Source organism: Strigops habroptila, chromosome 1 (genome assembly GCF_004027225.2).
Source record: "Strigops habroptila isolate Jane chromosome 1, bStrHab1.2.pri, whole genome shotgun sequence".
NCBI lineage: Eukaryota > Metazoa > Chordata > Aves > Psittaciformes > Psittacidae > Strigops > Strigops habroptila.
The window spans coordinates 103219649-103227806 of record NC_044277.2 but is presented as its reverse complement, the minus strand read 5'-3'; positions in this window follow the sequence as shown (position 1 = coordinate 103227806).

The following is an 8158-nucleotide window of genomic DNA, read 5'->3' as shown; positions in this document are numbered from 1 at the left end:
TTTGGGGTTGGGGGGGTGGGTGGGAATGCTTGAACCGGTGGCAGATGGCTCCTGTAGCATCTGAGACACCTATGAGCTGCCCAGCTGCAGGAGGCAGAGGCAGCTCAGCAGCAGCAGTGATTATTGCAGCATCTCTCCGACTGGTTTCTTTGACGCTGCTTTCTCCTTACTCTGTGACAAAACTCTTTTGTCTTAAAGTGGTGCATATTCTAAAATACCATTACTCTTATTATGCCATAAACTCGCTCTAGTCAGTGAATGTTCCTAATGCTGCTGATTCAACATTGAAATATTTTTTTAATTTGCAAAACATGCAAAGTTTAAAAAAGAAAAAGAAAAAAACCTAAAAAAAAAAAAGAGAACCAACAAACACAAAACACACACACGTTACGTGGCTTCCGAGGTTTAAACTGAAAAAAAATTTAAAACTTCATGACCACAGACCACCTCAAACCAGAAATACCTCAGAATTTTCTACTTGTATGAGTTTTATTATATATTTTGTTAGTTGTGTTGTCTTGTAGTAAGTATATTTTAATGTAAGTTGGCTTTTATGACAAGGGAGTTTTAAAAAAAGAAAAAAAAAAAAAAGAAAAAAAGTTCCAAAATCTTTTAGGAAGTGCTACCATTTTTTTTTTGTTTGTTTTATAAAGCACCATTGTAAATAACTGTATACAGTTGTAGAATAACTGCCTATATAAGGTACCTGGGCATTATTCACTCTTATTTGTGAAGGCTGTTTCCATTCTGTGTTTTTTTTTTTTGGTCTGTTTTAGTGAAAGGACAGTACATCTTTTTTTTTTCTTTTATTATTCTTTTATTTTATTTTTTTTTTTTACTTTGAATATAACATGAATTCTGTGTCTTGCTAGACTGACAAAGTTATGTCCATTGGATGGCCAGAACTTCTAAATTTTCCTTTGTGTTAAGCCAAAATGCAGTCCTAAACTAATCACCCTGTAACAAAAATGTAAAAAGTGTGTATTATATAAACGAATTGGGCTTCTTGCCACTGCCAAATTGTCAGCGTGCACCCTTGCACAGATATAATTTATTAAGCAAACAAAATGGCTGATTGGAGAAAATATAAAGAAAATTAAAATATATTTCTTAAAAAATATAGCTTTAAAACCTAGAGGTCACAGATGAGGACATGGTCCTTTATCTTGAAGAGACATTAAGATAATTGCCTTAATTTGTCTATCTGAATAAAGTCTTAACCTATTCTTTCAAGTTACTGAATGTATATTGCATATTAGTCTGTACCCACATGTAACTGTATTTCCGTGTGTAGGTTTGGAAGTTTCTGTTTCTTGATGTGCTTCTGTTGAGAACACCTTGACAAAACCAGACAGAACGAAAACATTTTGACCAAGTGATGTCCCCGGTGGGGGTTGGCATCTTTGGGCCTGATGCTGCAACATACCTGTGCTTAGCATTAAGCATGTAGGTAGCTCTTCTGGTGTCATGATGTTAGGCGCTCACTTAATGTTAAGCGTGGTTGTAAACGTTTGCAGGATCAGTATTTTTCATGTTTAATACATTTCTGCACTGAGATTTATATAAAAATGTGACTATGTTTTAGAAGTGAAGTGATGTAAGGGTTGGGGTGGAGCGTAGAGCAGTTAAGATTGAGTGAATACTTGTTTCAAGGTTGGCTTGCTCCCATTTCCCCAGGAATGGGAACTAGTTCATATAGCTGCAGAAAGAAAAAAGCTGTACTGTCTTTTAACTGTTATTATCTGTTTGCTGTTCTGGATTTTTTCCTTCAGCATTATGTGTTGTGGCTAAAACAGGCTTATTACAGCAGTTGCTTTTTTTTATCCTAATTTCTTTAAGAAGCTTTAAAGTATTTATTGAAAGTGCCATATGATTTTAATAGCCTATTAGACAGTCTCTGAAGTCTTCTCTTTTGAGAAAGCATAAACAAAAATTCTCATGTGTAGCTTATCTTACTGTGGGGAACTGCATGACTATACAAACTTTGACTGAATGTTGATTGTAAAGTATTACATCTTCCCTGGTGTGACGGTTCCTTATAGATCATCTTGTCAACAGGTTTCAGAAACTGACTTTAAACAGAATTCCCAAATTGCGTGTGTACTCAGTTACAAATTTTAAATATATGTAGGTGTGTGTGTCTGTCTTGCTGTCACAGCAAAGAAGGAAATCCTGAACTTTTGCTTATTTACAAATTTGTACCAGTTTTGCTAAAGCGGTTCTTTCAAACTGGAATTTATTTTATTCATGAAGACACTCTCTGATTAACTTGTTTTTTCAACACTTGAGCTGTCAAGCAAGTAGTTTCCTCACCACTGATCTAGCATTTGAACTCTCACTGACAACATGATTTTGGTTCTGTTCAGTACTGCAGAGTCTTTTTCCAAGTCAGCATGGGCACATCCATAGGTGTAGCTGTAATAAGCAATTGTGGCTCTTTCCCTCTTAACACTCCCTTGAATATTGATGGGTATGACACCTCTTAAGTTACTTCCCAAGCACTAAATTTCACTTCCCATTCAGACTTGGAGAATGTAGCTGTTTAAAAGCTTTGCTGCAGAACTTTTTGTTGACCTTCCTCTCTCTTATGGCAGTTCTTAGGTGAATATGAACCTTGAATATCCTGGGTAAAAATTCTCCTTGATTTTAGGAGCCAAGATTCCCCATCTCTGTGGTGTAACTCCCTTTATGAATTTATTGCACTGACTGGGTTGGATTCCTAGGTGGAGAAAGATGGAGTTCACATTTGGAATCTGGAAATGCCACAGAAACTAAAATTGCTTGGTTTGATCTGATAGAGCTGTGACTTTCTAATGAAATTGCAGTAGTGCAGCAAGGCTGGAAATTGTATGTGTCTCATATACATGCATGTTATAAAAGATGGCTATAAACCAGTCTAACCATCAGTTAAGTAGTACCAGGCTTACTGATTATGATGAAGGATTTTAGCTAGTCCTGATCATAGAGTTTTCTCTATTTAAGACAAAAGAAAACCATTTTTTATTGTGCTTCATTCTTCAGCTGCAGTTCTCTTACAGAATATACTGTGCTGGATAAAGTTACACCTATGGAAATGCCGAGATCTTTGTGTATGTTTGTTTCAAAGAGAAGGTCCATGAGGGCCCCCCAGTAACTGTACTGCATTTTACTTGTCTCCTGGCTCATTACTGTTCCCACTTGAAGTTGCTGGTTTCAGTAGGAGCAGCATAAGCCTTGGAACCACTTGGTGCAATGTTGCTGGGGTGTATTTCCAGGTTGGCAGGGTCAGGCCTCCCAGTGAGGAATCCTGATCCCCCTTAATATCACAGCACAGAAACCAGAGAACATGCATTTTATTCCTCTTGTGCTACTTCTGGGCAGACTGTCAGAACTTGCCCTGCCTTTCAGGGGAAGGGTCTGGTTTTCACTTGGTATGGAAGAAACTCATATTGCAGAGGAAGATGTTGGTCAATAATGTTGTGACAGTGCTGTTGTTGCAGTCCTCTTCAAGCCACACTCCGCTTGAGAAGTTGCTAAGCAGGAAGTGTCCCACAAACTATTATCACTTTTTACATACAGAATATTGTTTAGTAACATTGTAAATAATATAGACTATATAATAGAGGAAAATAAGGACATTTTGACTTTTTTACTTTTGGAAAAATATATATATATTTTAGTTACATATACAAACAAAAATTCTACATTGTGTGAGAATTCTTTTATACCACAAATTATTTTTGTAATGTCTGATATGTTTCTGCAGGGAAAAGGGAGAAAGGTCTGTGTACGCACAGCAAATATATATATATAATGTTTAAATTAAGTGTGCACTACATCAAAGTCTAGAGGATAGAACAAGTTTAGCCTGAAAGGAGTTTGAGGCGAAAGTTTGGATGTACTTGGACATGCTTTGAGGGCGACACTGAGTATATGTTTAGGTTATCTTGCATGTCACATCCTTTCTGCTAAAGATGCTTATTGCTTTTCTATGACCATCTTCAGTTTAACCAGGAAGAGCTTTTTCATGTATTCATGCGAGTATCCATGGGTGAGCAGTGTGCCTTTTGGCATATGCCGTGATGCTGCAGTGAGTTGTGAAGTCAGGGTGTTAAGAATTTACCAAGACCAAATAGCCGGGCTGATCTCACTTGCTGCCGTATCCATTTATAGCAGCTGCATCTGCTGCATTGACAATATGATCTGTAAGGAGCTGTTGCCAGTAGAGTCCTGATAAAACCAATTCCTAGAAGTTCCTTCTCTCTGAAGTGACAGAACTAATCAGGCCTCACCAGAACATGTAGATACATGTTCTGTGTTCCCAGTGTCGGATTTCACAGTCTGGGTTAGAGGCACTAAAGAAAAGGAGCACTGTCATGTCCAAAGTCCTACTTTGGAAAAAAGCGTTCCAAATTTGTGTACCCAATCCAAGGTATTCTAAAAGTATGAAAGAAAAAACTTTACAATGTATTCTTTTCACTTAAGCTAACTTTTCCCATTGGACCTAAAATTCACTCCAGTCTTTTTGCTGCCCTTAATCTAGACAGCACAGTGCCAGTGGGGTAAGAGTTACGGAAAAAAGCTTTAAACCAAACAATGCACCACAATCCATTGAAGCTGGTTTGACAGTGTGCCTTTTGAAATTAGTGCTTAGGTGACCTCAGGCAGGCTCCTGTAATTGCCGAGACCTGCATCCATGTTCTCAGTGAAATCCTAGCCTTGTGGAAGCCAAGGGGAGCGCTGCCATCCAATTCTGTGGGACCATGAGTGCGTGTGTGTTCCTGGAGCACTTTCTTAAACACACCTGGTCCTTTACTTACATGGGACTTCTCTTTCAAAACTCTAGTTTTAGGGTGATGCTCAGTTCCCTGACTGAAGCAGTAACCTCTAGAGTAAGCAGTAATCCTTTTTGTCAGGACACTTCCACAGAAAGAGGTGATGCTTGTGTTACGTCCACGCAGCTGTTCTGAAATGTAATGCTATTCTGTTGTGCCTTTATTTTTCCATGTAAAAGCAACTGCTGTAAGCTTTCTCTTTTTTTCACCTTTTACTAGTTTTTCTGTCTGAAAAAACACTTTTCATTGCCCAGCTGTTATTTCTGGATGCAGTCTGTGATCCAGGTATTTCAAGAACCAGTTACCTCAAACCTCATGTTAAACAGTGTTGCTATCTGGATTCTCCTTGATACTACAATATTGTAACATACACAAACAGGAACCTTGCTATATATGGGTGTTTATATATATGTATCATATACATATATACACATATGTATATGTTATATATATGTAAATGGAGCGTATTCCCCAAGGACTGAAGGAAAAAAGCAAAACTTTTTGTTTTCCAACATTGAAACCAGAAGGGCTTCTCTGAAGCTCTATAATGGCATTGTGCTGGATGTTTATCAAGAAAGTGTTTTCTGAAAAGTGCTTCCTTTATTAGCCTTTTATTTCAGTATTTTAATGGGGCAGATGATGTGATTAAAATGCTATTTATGCATTTTTTTGGCCCATTTTGAAGCAGAGGCCTCTTAATGTTTCTGGTTGTTAAAAAAACCCCAAACCATCAACCAAAATTCAATGTATAACATTCCAGTAAGCTTAGTATTGCAAAACTAAAAAATGTTCTGGGAAGACATGATAGCTTCTGGGGTTTTTGTGAAGAGAAAGGTATTGGCCATACTTCATTCAACTTTTCCACTGTTTTGAGGAACTGAAGTTTAACCAGTAACCATCCTAGTCAATTAAAATCCTAATTCAGTAGTCACTGGCATCTCTGTATTGCCACTCCTGTTAGAACATCAAAAAAACCAACCCAAACCAAAAATCCAGCCATGGCATAGGAGGAGGAAGGAGGCTGAAGCATTTCGTAGCTCCAGAAGGTGGACTTAGTACTAGAGCAACTTCATAGATAGCAAAAAAGTATGTTGACAAGACCTAGAACCTATCTGGCCCTTTCCTTTTCCCAACTACCTTCTCCCAAGAGCCTTCTCATACAAGCAGATATTCAACCACAGTGACTTCTTAATGGTACTTTGCTGAAGACAATTCTCTTCAGGTTATGTTTTCTGGGGAAAAATAAAAAGACCATTTTTGTCATTAACGTTTTATTGTTCCCCTCCCAAACGTCTGTTTTTAAAAAATGTATTGATGTAGCTGATGCAACATTATAGTCAATTTTAATTGGAAAAAATAGTAGCTTTCCAATCCAAATAGTAATGAATTTACTAGTACTAGTAATTCACTTAATTAACTATTGGTAATTAATGGCTAGTAATTAAGTCACTATTACTGTTATGAAAGGAAAGGAGATGTTTCTTTTTCCTCATTTTTTCCCCAACTGTCTGATGCTTCTGTGGCTATTGATGGTTTAAGATTATCTTTGGTAAATCATTTACAAAAGTACTAAAATCTCCCAGAAGGAGGCATTTTGCAATGCTGCTGGCCTTCCAATGGAATAACTATGATGCAAAAGTCAATCTGTTGGTGGATGAGAATTGAAGGAGGTGGTTACTGCAAACTAAGTAACATTCTTGACCTCAATTCTATGCCGTAAGTCTGCACAATGCCATTGTCAATCTGCTCAAACTATCTGCTTATGAATTCTGCATGATCCTCATGATAGAGTTGAAAGCCCGATCTTTCACCTGTTAATATTTTCACATTCGTCCTTAAGTTTAACAAATTTTATACTGTAAAGTTGACTAAGTACAGTTTGATGTCAATTCTTGTGGAAAGAGCTTTCTGCATGTAACATTAGATGCATACAGTTAAACAACACAGCATAGTACAAAACTCACAAGAAAATGTTTTGGCACCAGCAGAAAGAAATCTCACCCTAACCATTTGTCATTTTAAACCATCTTATTGTAAGTTTTACCAGCTACTTCTAAATTTGTGCTTTATTTAAAGAAGTAAAATAAAAAATCCTAAGACTCGTCTAGCGTAGTGAAATATGTGTATATCAGTTTTAGGATAAATAGCTAAGTCTTATTACGCTGTGTTACTTAACTTGTATATATAGAGTATACATAAGAGTTTGCAGTAACCTGTTTCTCCAGGATTTCCAGTTTGAATGGATTTAAACTCAAACTATGAGATTAAGTAAATGATTTAGAAGATTGCAGAATAAACTGAGTGTAAATTACAGGAAGCTCTATCAGATGGTGAAATAATTTTTAAAGAGTCTTTTGGTCCTTGGCTCAAATTCAATAAGTACTGTTTGTATACCAAGATATGTGAAATGTAAATGTTGTAGGTTATATTTCACTCTTGTAGCTATAAAAATGTAGAACAGAGATAGCTTGTACTACTGAGTTAACAAAAGTTATACTGAAGTATCCTGTTAAAGAAAAAAGTATACGGAGAGTTAAGCTCGTTGCTGTAACCCCTTTTGGATTGAAGTGTGCTGATTTTTTCTATATGTATATTTTATATATATATTCTGCAGAAGTATATATATATAAAATGTATATATAAAATGGCCTAATGCAGATATCCATTGTATTGCAGTTATGAAATGAAGACATTTTGGAAAGAACATTGTATCATAGTTCATGAATTTGCAGTGGATCTTTGTTCCTTTTTACTGTGGTATTTTAGAAATGAGTCTCAAGTTTGAAATTAGATCTGCCAAGTTGGAGTTTTGCTGCTTCAGCTTTGCACTGGGTGCCCGAATAAACCAGTATGAATGTAGTATTTGCCCTGTGTGAAGCAGCTACACCCCAACAGATAGGAGGAAAAAACTAGAAAGAACTATTTCAAGTTTATCTTTTTGTATATGAAAATAAACAGTAAATTACAAATAACTGCTTCTCTTGGTGGTGCGATGTTAAAAATCATTGTTGTTTTATTGTATTTGGCATGTAGCTGGAGTACTTCCCTTCTTATATAAGAATGTTTTGGTGTTTTAATGGCATCTCTGCAATCCAAAATCCCTAAAGAGTCATAGCTGAAGCCTCTACTACCTATCATTTGCGAACTCCTCCAAAGGGAAGAGGGAATGAGCTCGAACCACTGCATCCTTTTAATCGTGTTGTCTCTTTAGCTCTGTGGTAACACTGCTTATTACTCCCAGCAAAGAACCGTTCATACAGCGCATTACATGCATGCTAAGCTGTATCAATAAAGTCCAGCAATGTAGCTGCAACTGGCACTGGTCAGGGGTTTAAGCTGAGTCC